The sequence below is a fragment of the Anolis carolinensis genome, chromosome 6 (assembly GCF_035594765.1).
Source record: "Anolis carolinensis isolate JA03-04 chromosome 6, rAnoCar3.1.pri, whole genome shotgun sequence".
Classification (NCBI taxonomy): domain Eukaryota; kingdom Metazoa; phylum Chordata; class Lepidosauria; order Squamata; family Dactyloidae; genus Anolis; species Anolis carolinensis.
Genome location: NC_085846.1, coordinates 109,351,014 through 109,374,276, shown reverse-complemented (window position 1 = coordinate 109,374,276; position 23,263 = coordinate 109,351,014). Strand labels below are relative to the sequence as shown.

The following is a 23,263-nucleotide window of genomic DNA, read 5'->3' as shown; positions in this document are numbered from 1 at the left end:
ACTTTGAGAAACAGGGAAGTAAGGAGTTTCTTTTAAAAATTGCAATTATAATGGTAATTAATTGGGAGCTTGGAACTATATTTTTTAAGATATGCTCCAAATTGTGTTATTGCAAAATATAAATGTGACAATTCCTTTCTCCTGTTTCTGCCAAGTTCAAATTTCAGAAATGGCATTAAATCATCCACTTGAGACCACTTGCTCATGTGGAAGCAGACAGACGAAATACTGCTGCAATGAATGATTTTCAAATACCTTGGAAAAAGCTGAAAAATTAGCTGCAGTAGCCATTTTGTTTAAATTATTTTGTTGACTTCTGTGTGGTTGGCATCTCTGCTTCTGGGACTGGTGACTTCGCTTATCTTGTAGGCACAGCATTGTGGAACAAAGCAATTTCAAAAGTATCTTGATGAGTGGCAACATTACCTGTGGGGTATAATGAGTAATGCATTCTTCAGAGATCCTCGGAAGATGCCAGCCACAGATGTCGGCGAAACGTCGGGAGAAAATGCTTCTAGAACACAGCCCAGAAACCACACAACATTCCAGTGCATTCTAGCTATTTTTAAATTTAGAGTTTAAAAGACTCAAAGGTAACTAGAACTGTTGGAAATAGCAACCTTCTTCAAGCCTAAACTAGTTATTTGTTATTTATATAATTCAGATTGCTTACTGTATTGTATATTGTGTATTGGTATGCAGATTTCTTTAACTCTTTGTTGTGGGAGGGGCTGCAGACCATGTGATCAGATCTGGGCTTGTTCAGGACTCAGACTCCATTTTAGAAATAGTTCAGTTTAGACTTCATTAGAAACAGATTATGTTTTAGAAGTCGGTAGGAACAGAATGCTGTACAGAAGCCTTTAGACTTTCAGTGTAGAAGCAGAGACTCTATTAGACTCTCAGAACAGAGAGCTGCTTTAGACTATGTATGGCTGATTCTAAGAAAGATGCCCTGTGTTATCTACACAGAGAAACTACTTCAAATCCTATTTGTAACTCGATTGATTTGCAATGTACCTGTATGATAAATACATGAAGTTTGTGAGTAAACCAAATACGTTACTTTTATAGAAGTGTGCATGATTTAAACCAAGATGTTTTAAGGGACTGTAGATGTTTTGGGGCAACTGAAATAACACTTCTGAAACTCTACTGTGTGTGTGTGTGTGTGTGCGCGCGCGTGCATTGGCATATCTTTGTCCCTAACAGTTCAAAGAGATATCTAGGTACATCAGTTTAACAGCTGAGAAACCTAATTGCCTTGCATGAATGCCATTTTCCCAAAGGTTATAGCATCATTTTCTAAAGGTTGTGACTTCTAACAAGGTCACGCCTTTCCAAACATCATAAAATTTCCAAAAGATTATGGAGATTTCCATTTCCCTCTAAATATTTGAAGTTAACCTATTTGTCCCATATCTGATCCCCTTGCAAGAATTGTTTTAAATCTAATTGCATAACCAGTTTGAAATATTTAAGAAATAAGAATGTAAATCTAGGATTTTTTTTCAAGCTAATCCCATTAGGGCCGGATGTCCTTACGACATAAATAGTAAACTGATGTCCCTAATGAATGAAATCATGCATGTGTGATCAAGAGCCGAACAGACACATGTTCATAAATACAAGGCTCAAGAATATTTGGATCAGACTACCTAATGCAACACTGAATTTACCAAAGGAAGAGCAGGATAGATCGATGTATCTCAGGAAAAAGTTTTCCTGGCATTTTTAATTCCAATAAAGGAGCAGGGGGACAAAGAGGTGCAGTGGGGCACCTGCTGTTTTGAAGAGCAGAGGCAAACCTTGCTGATTTGATTTTGGGAAAATTATGGTGAGGGTTCGATTTCCTTCACCTTCGGTGTATTTTAGCAGCTGAACTGAACCTGGTTTACACGCGCAGTCTGTTGGCCTGTCTAAAGATCCAGAGCCTCTTATTAATTGCGAGGCGTTTTTGTATGTTACCTGAGCCCATGTAGGCCACAGAGGGGCTTATTTCAAAAATGAAAAAGTGAGAGGCTTTGCCTTGGAGGCACAGGTAAATTGCAGCAGATGTTGTACCTGGCTGCCGACTAAATGAATTTTTAATAGAAGCCCTCTGGAAACAGAACCTTCAATAAAGAGAAGCGAACACTCAACATCTGGAAGGGGCTCCAAAGTTGAAAGATTTCTTCCATGTTGAGATTGTTAGTGGGTGGGGACCACCGAGGGATGCCATTTTTAATTGTGTGAATGAATGAGCAAAATCCAAGCGCACTCCCAGTGTGGGGCTACCAATTTCTCTCTGGTCTGCAAACCTATAATTCAGGTCCCAAGGAAATGGAATATATCCTGCTTCTTGGCCCTATTCAACAGGAGAAGTAGACCAGAATACCTACAGCAGGAAAAAAAATGTTCAACATGACATACCCAAAGGATGCATCTTCAAGAGTATCACAAAAACACACTATGTTACAGGAGACTTCAGCCTCTGTGAGGGCATGAAACTGCTTTTTGGTGTCACAAAAATAGGAACGCTGTTAAAAAGTAATAATCATCATCATCATCATCATCATCATCTTTATTTATATTCCACTTTATCTCCTCTGGTAGCACAGTGTGTTAAAGCACTGAGCTGCGGAACTTGTGAACCAAAAAGTCCCAGGTTCAAATCCCGGGAGCGGAATGAGCACACATTGTTAGCTCCAGCTCCTGCCAACCTAGCAGTTCGAAAACATGCCAATGTGAGTAGATCAACAGGTACCGCTCCGGCAGGAAGGTAACGGCGCTCCATGCAGTCATGCCGGCCACATGACCTTGGAGGTGTCTTCGGACAACGCCGGCTCTTCGGCTTAGAAATGGAGATGAGCACCAACCCCCAGAGTCAGTCACGACTGGACTTAACATCAGGGGAAAACCTTTACCTTTTACCTTTATCTCCCCAGAGGGACTCAGAGCAGATTGCAGTACACGTATAAGGCAAACATTCAATGCCTTTTACACAATGAACAATGGCATGCAATACACAGATAAGGTAAAAGCCTTCCCCTTTCACCTCCACCATCTGAAGGCGATGCTCAACTCCAGCCATGGGGAGGTCTTCTTGTTCCATTTTCCATGTCGAGAAGCCTGCTGTCCATAGATATCTCTGATCTTTTTGCCGGCATATCTACATGGGGCACCCTTTTACTTTCCCACTCAGTCGGTACCTGCATTGTCTGCTTTCGAAATGCTAGGTTGGCAGAAGCTAGGGCTGACAGTCGGGAGCTCACCCTGACTCATGGCTTCGAACTTAAGGGACAGCACTTGCTATAACTTATGATGAGATAAAGGAATCCATGAAAAAGGCACAAAGATATGATTTTTGCTTGTGGTCTCTAATAATTCACACAGATGGACCTTGTTCCTGAGGAAAGTCATGCACAGAGAACCTTTTAGATTTCCTTTGACCAGAAGCTGGCCACTTGGAGTGCCTCTGGTGTCACTGTGAGAAGTTCCTCCATTGTGCATGTGGCAGGGCTCAGGTTGCATTGTAGTAAGTGGTCTGTGATTTGCTCTTCTCCACATTCGCATGTCATGTACTCCATTTTGGAGCCCCATTTCCTAAGATTGGCTCTGCATTTCGTGGTGCCAGAGTGCAGTCTGTTCCGTGCCTTCCAAGTCGCCCAGTCTTCTGTGTGCCCAGGGAGGAGTTTCTCATCCGTTATCAGCCATAGATTGAGGTTCCAGGTTTTAGCCTGCCACTTTTGGACTCTCACTTGCTGAGGTGTTCCTGCAAGTATCTGTGTAGATCTTAGAAAGCTGTTTCATAATTTAAGGCATGCTGGCTGATAGCTGGACAGAGGATGGGCCAAAGGTGTCAATGCCTTGGTCCTTTCATTACATTCATCACTTTCTCAAAGTGATCAGACAGGAGTCTTTAGGAAAGTCACAAACATGGAATGAGTCTATATACCTTCTTGCTGTTACCATGTGACCCCACCCACCTACCCACATTCACACCTGGCATGCAGTGGTGACCATGTCCTCCACTTTTCTGGTTGTTTTCAATAGGAGCCCGCTGTTATCAGATGACGGCACCATAAGAGGAATACAGAAGGCAAAGTCCACTCGGCTGGAACCATCTGGCAAGTTGACTCTTCGGTGAGCAGGTTACCTGACAAAAGATCAAAATCACAATGTAAATTTATCAAACAGGTTGCTGAGTTTGCCCCTTCTTTTCCTATTTCTCCTTTTCCTGTCAAATTAATCTACCTTAGATTTCTTTCAAGGACCTAGATATCCTAAAGGGAGACCGCCAACAAATATTGGATGCTGTTGGCTATATTGGATGCTGTTGGCTACCTCTGATTATTCCTTGACTAAAAAACCTATGAAATTATTGGGTTTTTCATAATTTGATAGCTGACATAAAGGCACACATATATACACAGCTTTGTCTCACAGGAAAGTTCTGTGGTTGCTATTTTTGCTGCTGTTTTCTGAGTAATTTTTGTCCTTAAGCATCTTCTGTGAGACAGGTCAGGCAGAAATGTGTGCCACACAATGCAAATACTGCAAGTGCTGCCCATTAAAATATTGCACCCAACAATTTGTCAGAGGTCACTGTTGCTGCTCCATGGGTGGGTTCCTTTTTATCTTCAACCATAGCATGAAAATCACTCAGAGTCCTTCAGGACACACCTGTATGCTGTCCTGGTCACAGATGTGTAGAACTGTTTGCAAAATGAGTGAAATCAGCAACTGAGAAGGAAGAGGAAAATGGTAGAAGATAGAAGGTTTCAGTGAACTCCTAGGGCTGAGCTCTCCTGTGAATATTTTTCAAGAAACAAAACCCGACAATCTGCTAATGAATATATGACTCCAAACTCCAGCGCCTAATTAAACAGCAGTCAGAGAAGTTAATAAGGAGGGGAGACACAACATCCTCCTAATTAATCAGCCTGCAAAGGAGCATCTCAGCTGGGGAGCATGTTTTTCAGTCCGGCCTTCTGCCTCCAAACCTCACCGTCCCTGACAAGTTAAGGGCATGTTGCCGATCCCTCCAGGTGGTCAGACACAATGGACTTCTTCAAAGGTGAGCTCAGAAAGAGATTCTCCAGATCCTCCCCATATTTTGAAAACCAACTAAAAACAAAAGGAAATAACCTGTTCCAAAATGCTGTTTGACCCTTTTCCCCACAGGAGACCCTTTCAATTACTTTTCATACCACTTTGTCTATTGTTGTAAAGCTAGAACGAATTCACACTCAAAACTTTGCCCTAGCAAACTTTCATGGTGATTGTGTTCTGGGTACATTATTATTTGTCAAATATAGGTTGATGGTTCGAATCCAGGGAGCAGGGTGAGTTCCCACTGTTAGCCCCAGCTTCTGCCAAGCTAGAAGTTCAAAAACATGCAAATATGAGCAGATCAATCGGTACTGCTTTGGCGGGAAGGTAAAAGAGCTCCATGCGGTCATGCTGGCTACATGACCTTGGAGGCGTCTACAGACAACACTGGCTATTTGGCTTAGCAATGGAGATGAGCACCAACTCCCAGAGTCGGACTCGACTAGACTTAATGTCAGAGGAAACCCTTACCTTTACTAGAGGCATATTATTATTATTATATTTATTATTATTATTTTATTATGACACAGCAAACAAGATAGATATGCTGGATTTCATATCACAAAATCACAAGTCGAACACTTCCCAAGTGTCTAGGACTGTGTGATGTATGACTATGTTCCAGAAGCATTCTCTTCTGATGTTTTTCCCACATCTATGGGAGGCATTCCAGAGGTTGTGAGGTCTGTTGAAAACTAGGCAAGTATGGAATGTCCAAGGTGGCAGAAAGAATTCTTGTTTGCTTGAGGCAGATGTGAATGTTGCAATTAATCACATTGATTATCATTGAAAAGCCTTGCAGCTTCCAAGCCTGGCTGCTTCCTGCCTGGGTAAATCCTTTGGTAGGAGGTGTTAGCTAGCCCTGATTGTTTCCTGTCTGGAATTTCCCTGTTTTCTGATTGTTGGTCTCTCTTTACTGTCCTGAATTTAGAGTTTTTTTAATACTGGTAGCCAGATTTTACTCATTTTCATTATTTTTTGTTGAAGTTGTCCGCATGCTTGTGGATTTCAGTGGCTTCTTTAGTGTAGTCTGACATAGTGGTTGTTAGAGTGGTCCAGCACTTCTGTGTCCTCAGATAATATGCTGTGTCCAGGTTGGTTCATCAAGTGCTCTGACATGGCTGACTTCTCTAGTTAGCTACTCTGCAGTGCTTTTCATGTTCCATGATTCGTCTCTGGGCAATGCTGCATTTGGTGGTCCCTCTGTAGACTTGTCCACAGCTGCATGATATACGGTAGACTCCTGCAGAGGTGAGAGGATCCCTCTTGTCCTTTGCTGAATGTAGCATTTGTTGGATTTTCTTAATGGGTCTGTAGACAGTTTGTAGGTTGTAGATCTTCAAAAGGTTTGAAATGTCTTCCTTTCCTTAGACAAGGTTTTCCTGTCCCAGTTTCACTTCACTCCTGCATAGAATTGAATAAAATGTTTGCTGAAATATTAACTGTTCTTCCCTTTTTGTTTTGAGAGAGCCTGTTCGTATTCTTTCTGTGTTATTTCTGCCTCTGCTATTATGTTTTCTGTTAAAGAACTAATGCCTAATAATAATAATAATAATAATAATAATAATAATAATAATAATAATAATAATAATAAAAACTTTATTTATACCCCGCCACCATCTCCCCAACGGGGACTCGGGGCGGCTTACATGGGGCCATGCCCAGAACCATACAATACAACAAAATATAAAACAACACATCATAACACAATTTAACAATACAATAAATAATAACATACATTACAACCCAGATCTAATCGAATCGAATCCCAAGAGCATATTGACTTCTATTCTCTGGATCCTGGTTTAATCAGTAATTGACACCCAGTGATATGTGATACCTAATGGCTGACATTTCGTATGACTTGATTGTACCATGGTGTTCAATATTTCAGAGCAATCTGGAGTACATTGTAGTGAGTGAAACTAGAGCAGTCAGCACACTTGGCATGGCAGGGTCTCACCATCAATCATTGGGAGCTGTGTGTTTCCTTGTGGTTGTACCCTGTTGATCTTTCACAGAGGACAAACATCAAGAGGTCTTCACAAATAATATTACAAGTCCTTTCACCCAAAAAAAAAAAACACCTCATTGTTGTTCATTGCCAACAAGTTGACTTTGACTTATGTCAGCTTTATGAATTAGAGACCAACACACCCTGTTAACAACATACCTGCAAACTTAGGAGCATGGCTTCTTTGACTGACTCTATCAATCTCTAATATTCCTCTTTTCCTACTGCCTTCAACCCTACCAAGTACAGCAAGCCCTCCAAATCTATAGGCTCCAGATCTGCAATGTCACCGACCATGGGTCATCAAGCTCCATGTTATTAAATGGTCACGACATAAACACAGACACACATTCATGTCACCACCATTTAATAACATGAGGCATAGTCATCTGTATTTCTTCAGATCTGCAAGGGCTCCTGGTGCTGGAATTGGTTCCATTACCTACTCCTGCCCTATTATAATCCTTTGTGACAGGCATGCAATAGTGTTTAGTATTATGTGACAGCATAGTTTGACCTATAACATTTAAGACGCAGCATGCAGTGGTAATTGATATTTGATGAAATCTAGTATTGGAAAGCAATTAAAATCAGGCAAATTGGTGAATAGGCAAACTGAAATCAGAGGAAATGGAAGTGGAGTTATGATTAACTTTTTCATGGTTTTCAATGGTCTCCAACTAACCAGCAACTAACCAATTCTATACATGTCCACTCAGGAGTAAAACTCACAGCATTCAAAGGGGCTTACTACCGGTGAAGCAAGTGAGAGGGAGGAAAATATAATTAGGCTTTTGAAGAAAATTCAAAATTTACATTGGATTCTCTCCCCTCTAAATTCTTCAAAAATTCAGCCAAACGCTAGAATTTAGAGGATTTCAACATTTGTACTAAGTCTAGTTGTAGTATTTGCAAACTGATTTGATTTCAGAGGGGGAAACATGCTCTGCATGTAAACATAATTCTTAAAATTGCTTTCTGTGAATGTCCTGTCACAACCAAGTTTTGCTGAAAATACACCCACCCACACATATGACTCTTTTTAGTGTGCCATAGAAAAATCAAATCACATGTTCTCATCTTTATGGTAAATTACGGTGATGTTTTACATTTATTTATTTTTATAGAACCTGTATTTTTTCACTAGAATGGTGGTAATACTAATAATAATAATCTTGAAATAGGGAAAGCCCAGGGAGGGCCACCCAACTACCAAAAACATATGTTGCCATAACACTGAATTACAGCTGCTCTGCAATTATTATATTAATGGGTAGCACTTTGGCCATCATGAGAAGACAGGAGAGCTTAGAGAAAAGAATGATGCTGGGGAAAATGGAAGGAAAAAGGAAGAGAGGCCAACCAAGGGCAAGATGAATGGATGGTATCCTTGAAGTGACTGCCTTGACCTTAAAGGAGCTGGGGGTGATGACGGCCAACAGGGAGCTCTGGCGTGGGCTGGTCCATGGGGTCACGAAGAGTTGGAAGCAACTGAATGAACAAACAACAACAGTAGTTACTAAACTTGGAAAAGTAACTTTCAAGGGCTACAGTTCTCAGAGCATGCTTCTGATGGCTGGGTGAACTATGGGAGCTGTAGTCCAACTGGATAAAGTTTCCAGGTGGGGTTCTGTCACTGAAATGGTTTCAAGTGTATCTGGAGGATTAAGTAGAGAACCAGATCTTTTGTAAAACATAGGCTTAACTTGCCTTCTCTTTTCTCAACCACAAATGGCAGTGGGACCTCCTCCAGGAGAGGTACTTTATTTATTTATTTAGTGTCAAAAGCATTGCTTAAATAAGCAAGTATAAGATTGATTAAATGGTATTCATAGTGTTCAACCTTATTTCTCTCACAGTTGGCAGCAACTTCCCGTCACACATTTGGGGGGGGGGGGGTAATGCCAGCTAGCTAATAGAGTCTATCGACAGATGTACGTTTGAGGCATCCTGTGATTATTCTACATGTTTCATTCAGTGCTATGTTCACCTGCTTCATGTGGAAAGATTTGTGCCAGACAGGGCAGGCATACTCAGCAGTTGAGTAAGACAAGACCAGGGATGATGTTCTTAATAGTTTTGAATCTGCACCCCATGCACTACCACTAAGATTCTGCAGGATATTATTGCATGCAGCTACTTTGTGCTTGGTGTTCATACAGTGTTTTCTAAATGTTAGTGTTTGATCTAAGCTGAATCCGAGATATTTAAGGTGGGAACAGTGTTCAAGTTCTTGGCCTTTCAATTTCCTGCTGGCTTCATGTTAAAGTAGGTGGAAATCACACACTTGTGTCTTGGCAGGGTTAGGCTTCAGGTGGTTCTCTTTGTAGTAGCTGGAGAGAACTTTCAGGGCATTGTAAGTTAGTTTTTGACTGTTTCAAAGTCTTTTGCTTGGGTTGTTAGGCCAAAGTCATCAACATATTTAAAGCTCTTTGTGATTCTTGGTTGTGGCTGATTGTTAGTAAAGATGTTAAACAAGGGTTGTTGTATGTTTTCCGGGCTGTATGGCCATGTTGCAGAAGTATTCTCTCCTGAGGTTTCGCCCACATCTATGACAAGCATACCTCACAACCTCTGAGGATGCCTGCCATAGATGTGGGTGAAACCTCAGGAGAGAATACTTCTGGAACATGGCCATACAGCCCAGAAAACATTCAACAACCCTGTGATCCCAGACATGAAAGCCTTCGACGACACATGTTAAACAAGGTGATCAGCTGCAGCATTCACACTTGCCAGGTAAGAGTTCTTTCTCCCAACCTGGACTTTGGGAGACCCAACCTGGACCCAATCTGCCATCACTGTCCAAGCAGGAAGCTTAGAAATAGTTGAACAGAACCTCTCTGAAGCTTTAGGTGCACTTACTGCCTATTACAGGCAAAACCAGCTGATTCTTAGTCCATCTAAAACACAGACCTGTGCGTTTCATCTTAATAACAGACAACCTCTGAGGATTACCTGGGAAGGAATCCCACTGGAGCATTGCAGCACACTAAAATACTTGGGAGTTACCCTGGACTGTGCTCTAACTTACAAGAAGCATTTCTTGACTATCAAGCAAAACGTGTGGCTAGAAATAATATCATAATGCTGACTGGCACAACCTGACACAGTGAAGAGAGCTGCCCTTGCGCTTTGCTACTCTGCTGCTGAATACGCAGGCTTAGTGTGGAACACACCTCACAGTGGACTTGGCTCTTAATGAAACATGCTGCAATATCACATGATATCTGTGCCCAACACCACTAGAGAAATTATACTGTTTATCCAGTATTGCACCACCTGACATCTGTCGGGAAGTAGCAGCCAATAATGGCTGGAACCAAGTGCCATTGAACACAATGGAACTTGAGCATCCATAGATTTTGGATTTCAAATGCCCTTGTACATAATAAGCCTTGATTGTAGGATCCTGGAACCAAATGCCAAGCATCCATAGGTCTTAGGTCTCGGGTCCAGAGTCGTATGCATTTCTGGAGTGTTCCTTCCCAGCATGCACAGCCACCCACCATTGTTTGTTGTGCCCTTCCTATGGTTTCTGGACTAAGGCAGTGACATTTCCATTTCATCCTCTGTTCGGATATCAGCCAGCAAGCTGACACCTTAAATCAAGAAATAGCTTCCTAAGATCTACAGAGATACTGGCAGGAACACCTCAGCAAGCAAGAGTCCAAAAGTGGCAAGCTAAAACCCATGGCTGATACCGAATGAGAAACTCCCTCCTGGGCACCTGAAAGGCGTTGAACAGACTGCACAGTGGCACCACGAGATGCAGAGACAACCTTAAGAAATGGGGCTATAAAGTGGAGTCCACGACCTGCGAGTGTGGAGAAGAGAAAAACACAGACCACATATTACAATGCAACTTGAGCCCTGCCACATGCACAATGAAGGATCTTCTTATAGCAACACCAGAGGCAGTCTTAAGTGGTGAGCTACTGGTCAAAGGACATTGAGTATAATGCAAGTTTTTTAACTTTGTGCTGTCGAAGGCTTTCATGGCCGGGATCACAGGGTTGTTGTATGTCTTTCGGGCTGTCTGGCCATGTTCCAGAAGCATTCTCTCCTGACGTTTCGCCCACATCTATGGCAGGCATCCTCAGAGGTTGTGATGTATGGATAAACTAAGTAAGAAAAGGAAAGAATATATATCTGTGTAGAGTCCAGGGTGTAGCTCCCTCCCTATTTACACAGGAGGAAAAGTTTAGAGATCTGTCCCTGAAACGGCAGGAAGGGATTCAAAGCGCTTCTGTCCCCATGTCTTTCTCCTTCCCAGTTTGAAAACAAGCCTGCTCTCTCTGCCAAGGCTTCTGGGCCTGGTTTCGGGGCGATCGCCTTCCCCTGAATCTCCCCCCTCCGAATGGGTTGGGATCTCCCTCCACAGTCACTCACGATGTTTAATCAAACCGATTCCTGCAGAAATCTTTGTCTTTGAGCACACAGAGCCGCCTCGTCCTTTCAACACGTCGGTAAAGCCACCCAATCTAATTAAAAACTAATACAAGCGCCGGTTTGGTTAATTTTCCGAGCTCGCCCCCCCCCCCCCCCCCCCAAGCCCGCCTTCATTTCCATTCCTCTCCTTCTCCCCCAACACGAGAGATGGGAGATTTCTTTCTCTCTCCCTCCCGGCTGCCAGGGCTGGGAAGGCAAGGCGAGGGATGTGTCAGGATGCTGCAAAAGCCAATGTTGTTTCAGCAGCCGAGTGGTAATAACAAAACTATTTATGCAAGCCCATTAGAGCAGCCGCGGGAGGAACCTTGCCTTGCCTGGTAGTTAAAATTTCTGAGCCAGAAAATTAAAAACAAATATTTAACTTCGCAATTTTGAACCCCGGGCTGGAACCGTGCTTCAACTTTTACTTTTACAGCGCGTGCTCAATCAATGGGGGACTTTCCCAGCCCGCTTCCCGCCGCCCAAGAGGAGAGGAGGCGGACACGGGTTTGGAAAGGGGCTCGTTCACACGAGAGGCTCGCAATCTCGGCCCACCCGCCACCGTTACAGACAGACAGGCAGCTTGACAGGGTAATAGTAGACAGAGGAAGCCGCGCGTGGAATGGAGCCGGGCGGTGTCTAAACGTGAGCAAGGAAATCTCCTTTTGGAGAGAACCCAACCTAGGTTGCTGCGAGTTTTCCGGGCTGTATGGCCATGTTCCAGAAGCATTCTCTCCTTATGTTTCGTCTACATCGATGGCAGGCATTTTCAGAAGTTGTGAGGTCTGTTGAAAACTAGGCAAGTGGGGTTTATATAACTGTGGAAGATCCAGGGCATGAGAAAGAACTCTCGTTTGTTAAATGTTACAATTGGCCACCTTGATTATCACTGAATAGCTTCGCAGCTTCACGACCTGGCTGCTTCCTGCCCGGGGGAATCCTTTGTTGGGAGGTGTTAGCTGACCCTGATTGTTTCCTGTCTGGAATTCCTCCTTTTTTTTTAAGTGTTGCTCTTTATGTACTATCCTGTATAAATACAAACGCTAATCAAGAAAGGCACTGCAGGCTAATCCAACTAGAGATGCCAGCCATGGCAGAGCACTTACAACCTGGACACAGAATATTATCTGAGAACACAGAAATGCTGGACCACTCTCACAACCACCGTGTCAGACTTCACAGAGAAGCCACTGAAATCCACAAGCATGTGGACAATTTCAACAGAAAGAGGAAACCATGAAAATGAACACAATGTGGCTACCAGTATTTTTTTTTAAAAGTCTAAAATCAGAACTGTAAATAAAGAACAACACTCTCAAAACAGGGGAATTCCAGACAGGAAACAATCAGGGCCAGCTATTGCTTCCCAACAAAGGATTCCCTCAGGCAGGAAGCAGCCAGGCTTTGTGAGGTCTAGCTACTTATTGAATGGGCATTCTCTGCAGAAAGGAGCAAACCATGAAAATGAACAAAATCTGGCTACCAGTATTTTAAAAAAGCTCTATAATCAGGACAGTAAATACAGTAGAGTCTCACTTATCCAAGACTCGCTTATCCAAGCTTCTGGATTATCCAAGCCATTTTTGTAGTCAATGTTTTCAATATATTGTGATATTTTGGTGCTAAATTCGTAAATACAGTAATTACATAGCATTACTGTGTATTGAACTACTTTTTCTGTCAAATTTGTGGTATAACATGATGTTTTGGTGCTTAATTTGTAAAAGCATAACCTAGTTTGATGTTTAATAGGCTTTTCCTTAATCCCTCCTTATTATCCAACATATTCGCTTATCCAATCTTCTGCGGCCCGTTTAGCTTGGATAAGTGAGACTCTACTGTAGAGAGAAACACTAAAGGGGGGGGGGGGAGAATCCAGACAGGAAATAATCAGGGCCAGCTAACAAAAGATTCCCCCAGGCAGGACGCAGCCAAGCTTTGAAGCTGCAAGGCTATTCGATGCTAATCAAGGTGATTCATTGCAACATTCACACTTGCCAGTAACAGAGAAGAGTTCTGGAGATATATAAACCCCACTTGCCTAGTTTCCAACAGACCTCACAACCTCTGTGGATGCCTGCCATAGATGTGGGCGAAACGTCAGGAGAGAATGCTTCTGGAAACATGGCCACACCGCCCAGAAAAATCACAGCAACCCATGCGAAAAAGCCGAGAGGCGCGCTCTCTCTCTCCAACAGAGTCATCCTTATTACCTCGCCACACATGTGATCGTAATCCTTATTGATAAGTCCTTCTTCCTGCCGAGGAGAACTCACTCACTCCCTCCATCGATCCGCACTGCAATCAGCAATATCGACAGAATCACCTGCTGTCCGTCCAAGGCCAAGGCCCCCCTCCCGGCCTTCCCAAGCCCCCAAGCCCAAGGAACAGGGGGATTTGGTCGGGGTTTCATTCAAATAGCTATCTGAATGAAGGGGCCTGATGCAGGCCAGGGCAAATTTTGTCCCTCCAGGTGTTTTGGACTTCAACTCCCACAATTCCTAACAGCCGGTAGGCTGTTAGGAATTGTGGGAGTTGAAGTCCAAAACACCTGGAGGGCCAAAGCTTGCCCATGCCTGCACTAGTGGATCTAATTTGCTATGGTGCAACTCCAAATAGGGCCCGGCCTTAAAGGCATATCTAGTGCATGCTTACTCTGAACTAAGGCTCACTGAGTTAAATAAAAATACTCCTGTATATAGTTATTAATTCTCCTGTACATATATATTAATTCTGTGTGATTGCAATTAAGTAGAAATCAAGTTTCCACAGGTGTGCATTGCTTAAAGAGCCTCGTTTTAGGAGCTCTTCACACTAGAGCTTGGGTCCACTTTAAATCCACTTTAAACCCACTTCAGGGAGGGGTCTTTAAACAGCTCAGCCAGACCTCCTGGGCCTCGCCAAACTACAAACCCCACAATTCTGCAAAAGGTAGAAATCGGATTTAAACTGCTCTGGGGTGATGAGGCAGTTCATAGTTTGAGTGTTGAGTGGCCACCCTGGGAGACCCTACTCACCACAGGGTGGCCTTGGGCAAGCCACACTCTCTCAGCCTCTTCTGAACAATTTTTCCCCAAACCTCCCCGTGATAGGATCACTTTGGGGTTGCCATAAGTCGGAAATAATAATAATAATAATAATAATAATAATAATAATAATAATAATAATAAACACAGTCCTAGACACTTGGGAAGTGTTCGACTTGTGATTTTGTGATACGAAATCCAGCATGCCTATCTTGTTTGCTGTGTCATAATAAAATAATAATAATAATAATAATAATAATAATAATAATAATCCAATACAACAGCCAGCAGAGTGTCTGCTGTGGACTCATCTTGTTGTGTTTCAAATAATAATAATAATAATAATAATAATGTTTCAAGTTATTTAAATTTTTATAAGATGTGTTATTATACAGTGATGTTATTGTGTTACTGTTTTTATTGATGTAATACTGTTCTGGGCTTGTCCCAGTGTAAGCCCTCCTGAGTCCTTCGGGAGATGGAGCAGGGGATGAATAAAGTTTGTTTATTTACTTATTTATTCCACCCTGAATCCCCTTGGGGAGATAGGGCAGAATAAAAATTATTATTATTATTATTATTATTATTATTATTATTATTATTATTATTATTATTATTATTATTATTCATGCCGGCCACATGACCTTGGAGGTGTCTACGGACAACGCGGGCTCTTAGGCTTAGAAATGGAGATGAGCATTAACCTCCCAGAGTCCGACAGGATTGGACTTAATGTTACCTTTACCTTTACCTAATAATGATAATAATAATAATAATAATAATAATAATAATAATAATAATAATAAAAACTATTTCTAGACCGCTCTCTCTCCCCAAGGGACTCAGGGCGGTTTACTGACACACACAAAAAAGGAAGACATTCAATGCTTCAAATGAGTACAAACACATTGTGCTTGTGCACAACAATCCTTTAGAAGTCGGAGCAGTTTGACACCACTTTAAGTGCCTGTAGCTGAATGCTACGGGATCCTGGGAGTTTTACAAGGCCTTCCGAGCCAAGGAGTGCGGATTCCTCGACAAACCAAAAGTCCGATGACTCCATAGCATCGAGTAATGGCAGTTAAAGTGGTGTCAAACTGCATTAACTCGGCCATGTCGACGCAATGCCCTCTGCCTGACCTTCCCCGCGGGCTTGTTGTGAAGATAAGGCGGGGAATCAAACACGCCGCCCTCCCTCCTGAATTCATGGTCGGAAATGGGGTTCTAGTAATCCGAATTGGGGGTGGCATTGGCGGCCTCAGTTCTGGATCCCTTCTTGGGCGCTACACGTCACCTCGGGACCTAGAGCCAAATATCTGATCTGATGCTGGGAATGTCTTGCTGCAGAAGACCTGCAAGGGACCCTTGAAAGGCAAGCAAGGCTCTCCATCGCTTTCTCTCTCTCTCTTTTTCTGGGTCCATACGACCCCCCCCCCCCCCCCACACACACACACACACGTATAGACTCTGCCGTCATTTCCCCGCTGTCTCTTTCCCCGCGAGTTCAATACCGCTGGTGACATTTTAATTTCCTCTGCTCTCAAGCCGGGGAGCTTTGCCGGGGACAAAGGCGGATTGACGGCCGTCCCTGTCCGGAACCGGAGCAGCCATCAAGGCCGGGCCCGGGCTCAGACCCCCGCGCCCCCTGGCCTGACAGCTCCCCCGACAGGTCAGCAAATGGGAATTGATCTCGCCCCGCTTCCTGAGTCCTTCGAGAATGACTCATTTCATTGTTGTGAATTTTCCGGGCTGTATGGCCATGTTCCAGAAGCACTCTCTCCTGACGTTTCGCCCACATCTATGGCAACCTTCACACTTGCCGTTGACATCCACAAGCAGGTGGACAATTTCAACCGAAAGGAGGAAACCATGAAAAGGGAACAAAATCTGGCTACCAGTATTAATAAACTCTAAAATCAGGACAGTAAATAAAGAACAACACTCTCAAAACAGCGGGATTCCGGCCAGGAAACAATCAGGACCAGCTAACACCTCCCAACAAAGGATTCCCCCAAGCAGTAAGCAGCCAGGTCTTGAAGCTGTGAGGTCATTCAATGCTAATCAAGGTGATTACAATAGAGTCTCACTTACCCAAGCCTCGCTTATCCAAGTTTCTGGATTATCCAAGCCATTTTTGTAGTCAATGTTTTCAATCTATCGTGATATTTTGGTGCTAAATTCGTAAATACAGTAATTACAACATAACATTACTGCGTATTGAACTGCTTTTTCTGTCAAATTTGTTGTAAAACATGATGTTTTGGTGCTTAATTTGTAAAATCATAACCTAATTTGATGTTTAATAGGCTTTTCCTTAATCCCTCCTTATTATCCAAGATATTCGCTTATCCAAGCTTCTGCCGGCCAGTTTAGCTTGGATATGTGAGACTACTGTAATTGCAAAATTCACACTTGCCTCCAACAGGAAATAGTTCTTTCTCCCACACTGGACTTCCCACAGATATATAAACCCTATTTCCTTGTTTCCAACAGACCTCACAACCTCTGAGGGTGCTGCCATAGATGTGGGCGAAACGTCAGGAGAGAATGCTTCTGGAACATGGACATACGATCCGGAAAACTCACAGCAGCCCAGTAATTCCGGCCATGAAAGCCTTCGACAACATAATGAATCATTTGTCCCAAGTTTGATTCAGAGCCATCAAGGCACGGAGGAGCCTTTGCGGTACCATCCAGGCAACATACATGCATACATACTTAGAATCATAGAGTTGGAAAAAACCTCGTGGGCCATCCAGTCCAACCCCCTGCCAAGAAGCAGGGAAATCGCATTCAAAGCACCCGCGACAGATTTCAAAGCAGTATATTCCACGAAGGCAACATACCAAAGAGTTACAAACGGTTCAATGAATCAATGTTACGAACCATTTTGTCAGTGTTCTATGTGCCCCACGCTTGCTGTATGGGTAACATGGAGACAACAGAGAACACAAAAGGTCTTATATTGTGGAGGAATGACTGGGTCTAGGGCAGTGGTTCTCAGAGACATGCGGGGAAAATCAGCTCTAGATTATTAAATATGGTTTCCTGTGAGCGAGCAGATGGACTACTGGATGGCATATGTTCTGTGTCAGAAACTAGAGCTGAGATGGTTTATCCAATGCAATTTTCTGAATCAGCACCCCAAAAGAACCAAATGATTCGTTACTCTTTTGGTACTAATGTTGGAGAGTTGTCCCTGGTCAAAGTGGTCCCTGGTGAAGGTGGTGTTGTGGTAATCTCTGAGCGGTTAGACTCAATTTAACCCTCTGGGGGAGATTCCACCAAAAATCAGCAGAGTAGCAAAAGCAAAAGCTTTCAAATGCAACAGTTACTTACACGGGGTGAGCAAGAGAAGCCTTTGACCATTTAGGATTGCAATGGAGTGCAGAGTCTCAGTAAAAGTTCAAAAAGTATTTATTCAGGTAAAAAGAATTCCATTGTAGATAGAAAGGCTTGGGAGCTGTCTAGTCTACTCTAGACTGGTTTTAAGGAAAATTAAGAAAGGAAAAATAACAAACATCTAAATAGTTACATCTTGCCAGGAGAGATGGCAGGACGTGTTGCTAGCTTGAAGAACAAAGGGAGAAGAGACTGGACCAAAATGGTTCCAACCTCATGGTCCAGTTTATTGGGGCCATAAAAGACATTCTGACCAATGAGAAGTTAGTGTCCCTAAAGATTCACATTTCTGTTAACTTCAAAGTAAGGGATGTGAAGTAAACAGGATAGAGGGAAACACAGTAAAGCCTGTCTAGGCATGCTTTGAAACAGGGAAAGGATTCCCTCAATCTAACTCTATCATCTACCTAACTACATCTAGACTTGAATAGTCCAGGGTGATTCCCAACAGGTGGTCCCTGGTCAAAAAAAGGTTGGGAACCACTGGTCTAGGGACTGTTTGTGCGCTGGGAGAGTCATCTAGGGGCAATCATTTGAAACTCTATGTGCTAAGAATTTCATTTATGGGTGGTTCCTGGTTGTAGGAATATAGGCTTTTGAAATCGGGTTCATCTTTTTGAAGCACTCTCTAGTCTCTACAAAGTTTATGTAGGGATCGAGATGATTTTTGTGGCAGCCAGGAACTGGTAGTGGGAGCTGGCTTGGCGCAATGGGCTTGGATGGTGCTGCTTGAGTTCCTATGGAATTATTTAAATGGGTGCCACTGCCAACTTTCTCAGGAAAATAAAGCGGATTGAAGTCAGCCTCTTTGACTTGGTTCTGCTCGTTGTTTTGATGCCTCCTCGATTGTCCGTGAGAATCAGTTCATAAAAATGTCCAGATTATATATTAGACCAGGCCTGGGCAAACTCTGGCCCTCCAGGTGTATTGGGAGTTGAAGTCCAAAACAACTGGAGGGCCCAAATATGCTCAGGCCTGCCTTAGAGTAAACCAAGGTTCATTTAGTTGTATCTCCCACCTATATCAAAAGGAAGTGTGCAGCCAGCCAGGCAAGGCAATCCTAAAAATTTCTGCTGAGAAGGAAATTCAGTTCAATGGTTAGGTATTTATTTACAGTGTGGTCATCTAATATCTACATGCCTATTCGGGTGGTAAGATCAATTGTTTCACAGGCGAGGACTTCAAGGTGAAGGGTTGCAATCTTCCTTTCCAGCAAATATGCTTAGCCTTGGAGCCTTTTTCATTTCTTTGTCGAAGTCCTGCCGAGTTAGGGAGAATGTTAGGCTGCAAAAGTTGCAACTGTAATATAGTTTTGGTGTCCTGTCGAACTAAGGCTCTACAAGGGCAAGTCACATCCTCTCAGCCTCAGAGGCAAACAAATGCTGCCAAGGAAACCCTATGAGAGAATTGCCACATGTCAAGAGTGATTTCAACCATATAGGAACTGGGTTGTTGTGATTTTTCTGGGCTGTATGGCCATGTTCGAGAAGCATTCTCTCCTGATGTTTCGCCCACATCTATGGCAGGCATCCTCAGAGGTTGTGAGGTATATTGGAAATTAGGCAAGTGAGGTTTATGTATCCCTGGAAGGTTCAGGGTGGGAGAAAGAACTCTTATCTATTGGAGGCAAGTGTGAATGTTGCAATTAATCATCTTAATTAGCATTGAAAAGCCTTGCAGTTTAAAGGCCTGGCTGATTCCTGCCTGGAGGGATCCTTTGTTGGGAGGTGTTAGCTGGCCCTGATTGTTTCCTGTCTGGATTTCCTGTATTTATTTCCTGTATTTAGAGTGTTGTTCTTTATCTACTGTCCTGATTTTATAGTTTTTAAAATACCGGAAGCCAGATTTTTTCCATTTCCACGGTTTTCAGCTTTTTGTTGAAATTATCTACATGCTTGTGGATTACAATGGCTTCTCTGTATTGAGTATTCCCTGGTCTTGCCGTTTTACACAAGAGACAATTATACACGTCTCCTATCCGTGTACTAACCAGACTTAAATGGGATCTAGCGCCTTGCAGAGACTCAGTCCCACTGACTACAAATAGCAACCTTCGCTTCCAACAAAATTGTACTCTTAGGCGGTTTATTTAAATGATAAAGGAGATATTTGTCTGCCTTTTATTTCCATGTGGAATAAAATGGTAATAAGGTTTGTGTAAGTTCTAAAATAAATGTAATCAGTGATTACATTCGGCCCTCCTTTCTTATGCCAGGATTTTATTTTCCTGGATTCAACCATCGAGTTTTAAACATTCCCCGATTTTGTGTTGTCGAAGGCCTTCATGGCCGGAATCACTGGGTTGCTGTGAGTTTTCCGGGTTGTATGACCATGTTCCAGAAGCATTGTTTCCTGATGTTTCCCCTGCATCTAAGGCAGGCATCCTCAGAGGTTGTGAGGTCTGTTGGAAACTAGGCAATGGGTTTTATATACCTGTGGAATAATGTCCAGCGTGGGAGAAAAAACTCTTGTTTGCTGGAGGCAGGTGTGAATGTTGCAATTGGCCACCTTGATTAGCATTGAATAGTCTTTCAGCTTCAAAATCTGGCTGCTTACTGCCTTTGTTGGGAGGTGTTAGCTGAAGCTGAAAGGCTATTCAACGCTAATCAAGGTCGCCAGATGAAACATTCACACTTGCCTCCAGTAGACAAGTTTTTTTTCCCTCCCAATCTGGACATTATTCCACAGATATATAAACCTCACTTGCCTAGTTTCCAACAGACCTCACAACTTCTGAGGATGCTTGCCATAGATGTGGGCGAAACGTCTGGAGAGAATGTGTTGTCGAAGGCTTTCATGGCCGGAATCACTGGGTTGTTGTAAGTCTTCCGGTGTGTATGTCTATGTACAGCCAGGAAGACTCACAACAACTCAGGAGAGAATGCTTCTGGAACATGGCCATAAGGCCCGGAAAACTCACAACAATTCATTCCTTGATAGTGCCGTTTCATATAACAACAACAACAACAACAACAACAACAACAGACATTGACAAAATTACAATCTGCCAACTGCAAAAGGCCACCCTACTGGGATCTGCGCGCATCATCCGAAAATACATCACACAGTCCTAGACACTTGGGAAGCGTACGACTTGTGATTTTGTGATACGAAATCCAGCATATCTATCTTGTTTGCTGTGTCAGACTATAATACTAATAATAATAATAATAATAATAATAATAATAATAATAATAATACATCACACAGTCCTAGACACTTGGGAAGTGTTCGACTTGTGATTTTATGATACGAAATCCAGCATATCTATCTTGTTTGCTGTGTCAGACTATAATAATAATAATAATAATAATAATAATAATAATAATAATAATAATAATACATCACACAGTCCTAGACACTTGGGAAGTGTTCGACTTGTGATTTTGTGATACGAAATCCAGCATATCTATCTTGTTTGCTGTGTCAGACTATAATAATAATAATATCTGCCAACTGCAAAAGACCACCCTACTGGGATCTGCACGCATCATCCGAAAATACATCACACAGTCCTAGACACTTGGGAAGTGTTCGACTTGTGATTTTGTGACACGAAATCCAGCACATCTATCTTGTTTGCTGTATCATACAATAAAATAATAATAATAACAATAATAATAATAATAATAATAATAATAATAATAATAATAATAATAGATCACACAGTCCTAGACACTTGGGAAGTGTTCGACTTGTGATTTTGTGATACGAAATCCAGCATATCTATCTTGTTTGCTGTGTCATACAATAAAATAATAATAATAATAATAATAATAATAATAATAATAATAGATCACACAGTCCTAGACACTTGGGAAGTGTTCGACTTGTGATTTTGTGATACGAAATCCAGCATATCTATCTTGTTTGCTGTGTCATACAACGTCGTTGTGTCAATAATAATAATAATAATAATAATAATAATACTTTGTTTATAACCCACCACCATAAGAGCCACCATTGTATATAATGGGATTTCCACGGGTGTTGCTAAGCAAAGGAGTCCTGGAATCAAATCCAGCGGATATTAAAGGCCCACTGCATACTTAAAATGGCAACTATGGGAGTAAGCCATGAGTAGACGGGAATAGACCCAGACGTAAACACAAAAGTGACCACTCGGATGACCCCTACATTCCCTCTGGGACCGCCTGCCTTCTGGATTTCCAGCTGGGGGTTAAACTGCAAGCAACACAAACTCTGACCACGGCTTTCCTTCCTTCCCAGCCCTCGAGTTTGGGGGGCTTGGAGGGGGGTCTCTTCCTGCACTGACGCCGAATGGCCACCAGGGGGCGCACAGAGGCCTCGACAAAGACCACTGGAGTCAATCAATCCCCGGAGTTGTTGCTTCTCTTTGCAAAAGTCTCCTCTCCGATTTGGAAAGCATTTTCCGCTCTCGCTTCCCATTCACCAACAAAGCAAAATAATAACGAGACACCCTTTTCCTCGGACATCTCTCTAAACCTGCCTGGACAGAAGCAGTGCTCGCAGGCATCTAGGACATATTTCCAGCAAAACAGAACGAAAGAGAGAGGACATGCTATTTAAATATGGGGTTCAATACAGGCACTGAGGTTCCCAGTCGGTCTTACCTGGTGGAGGTGTTTCACCTGCAATCCCGGCACTTTTGGGGACACATGGAGTCCTTCTTCTCCAAGAAGGTACAAAAGGAAGGAGGCTTCCTCTCTCTTCCTCCTCGGGCCAGGCTTTTTTGGAGGTTTTCTGGTTTCTGGAGCCTGCCAGGCTAGACGGAGTCCAAATGGACGCACTCAGGGGAAACTTGGCGTCAGACAAAAACACAAGGCGCGCACAAAGGCAGACACACACAGGGCACTTCCAATTTCCTGTCTCCGGCTTCTTCTCCCCCCGGACTTGTTTGGTTTGGCAGTGGCCCGTGGCAGGAGGCAACCGGGGGGAGACATCTCCTTCACACCCGCTCATCTGGAGCCTTTGGGCTGTTTAAATAAACTTTGGTCCAACAGCCGTGGTTGGGACCCAGGGCTTGCTCGGACTGCCTTTGGCGGGGGGATTCTGGGAGTGGCAGTCCCCCTGAACCCCATCCTCAGCCCCACAAGTTCATGGCATCACAAAGGCTCCTGGGCTCTGCCTTTTCTCCCTGCTCACCCAGCGTTAAAGCTTCCCCGGACAAAAACGCCCCCGTCTCAGCCCGGCTGGACAAAAGGCAATTTTAACCCTCTCCCAAAGAAACCCACACATTAAAAAAAAAGAGGTGGGAAGGCAAAGAGGAGTCCTGCCCTTTAGTTGTGGTGGGCCTCAAAGAGGCCTCAAGGAC

General features: G+C 43.1%; 1 long non-coding RNA gene across 2 annotated transcripts in view; it reads right to left on the bottom strand.

The window, feature by feature from the left end:
* LOC134299871 (uncharacterized) overlaps positions 1 to 23,263 on the bottom strand; it is a 26,502-nt gene extending 3,239 nt beyond the window's left edge. Inside the window, exons 1-3 of one of the 2 annotated variants that reach the window (XR_010007115.1) lie at positions 22,563 to 23,241; positions 3,985 to 4,138; positions 256 to 426 (exon numbers count right to left, since the gene is read on the bottom strand). This is a non-coding gene — a long non-coding RNA (uncharacterized LOC134299871). Of the gene's footprint in view, positions 1 to 255; positions 427 to 2,544; positions 4,139 to 22,562 lie in introns of those variants that run through there. The other variant, XR_010007114.1, reaches the window with a different exon arrangement.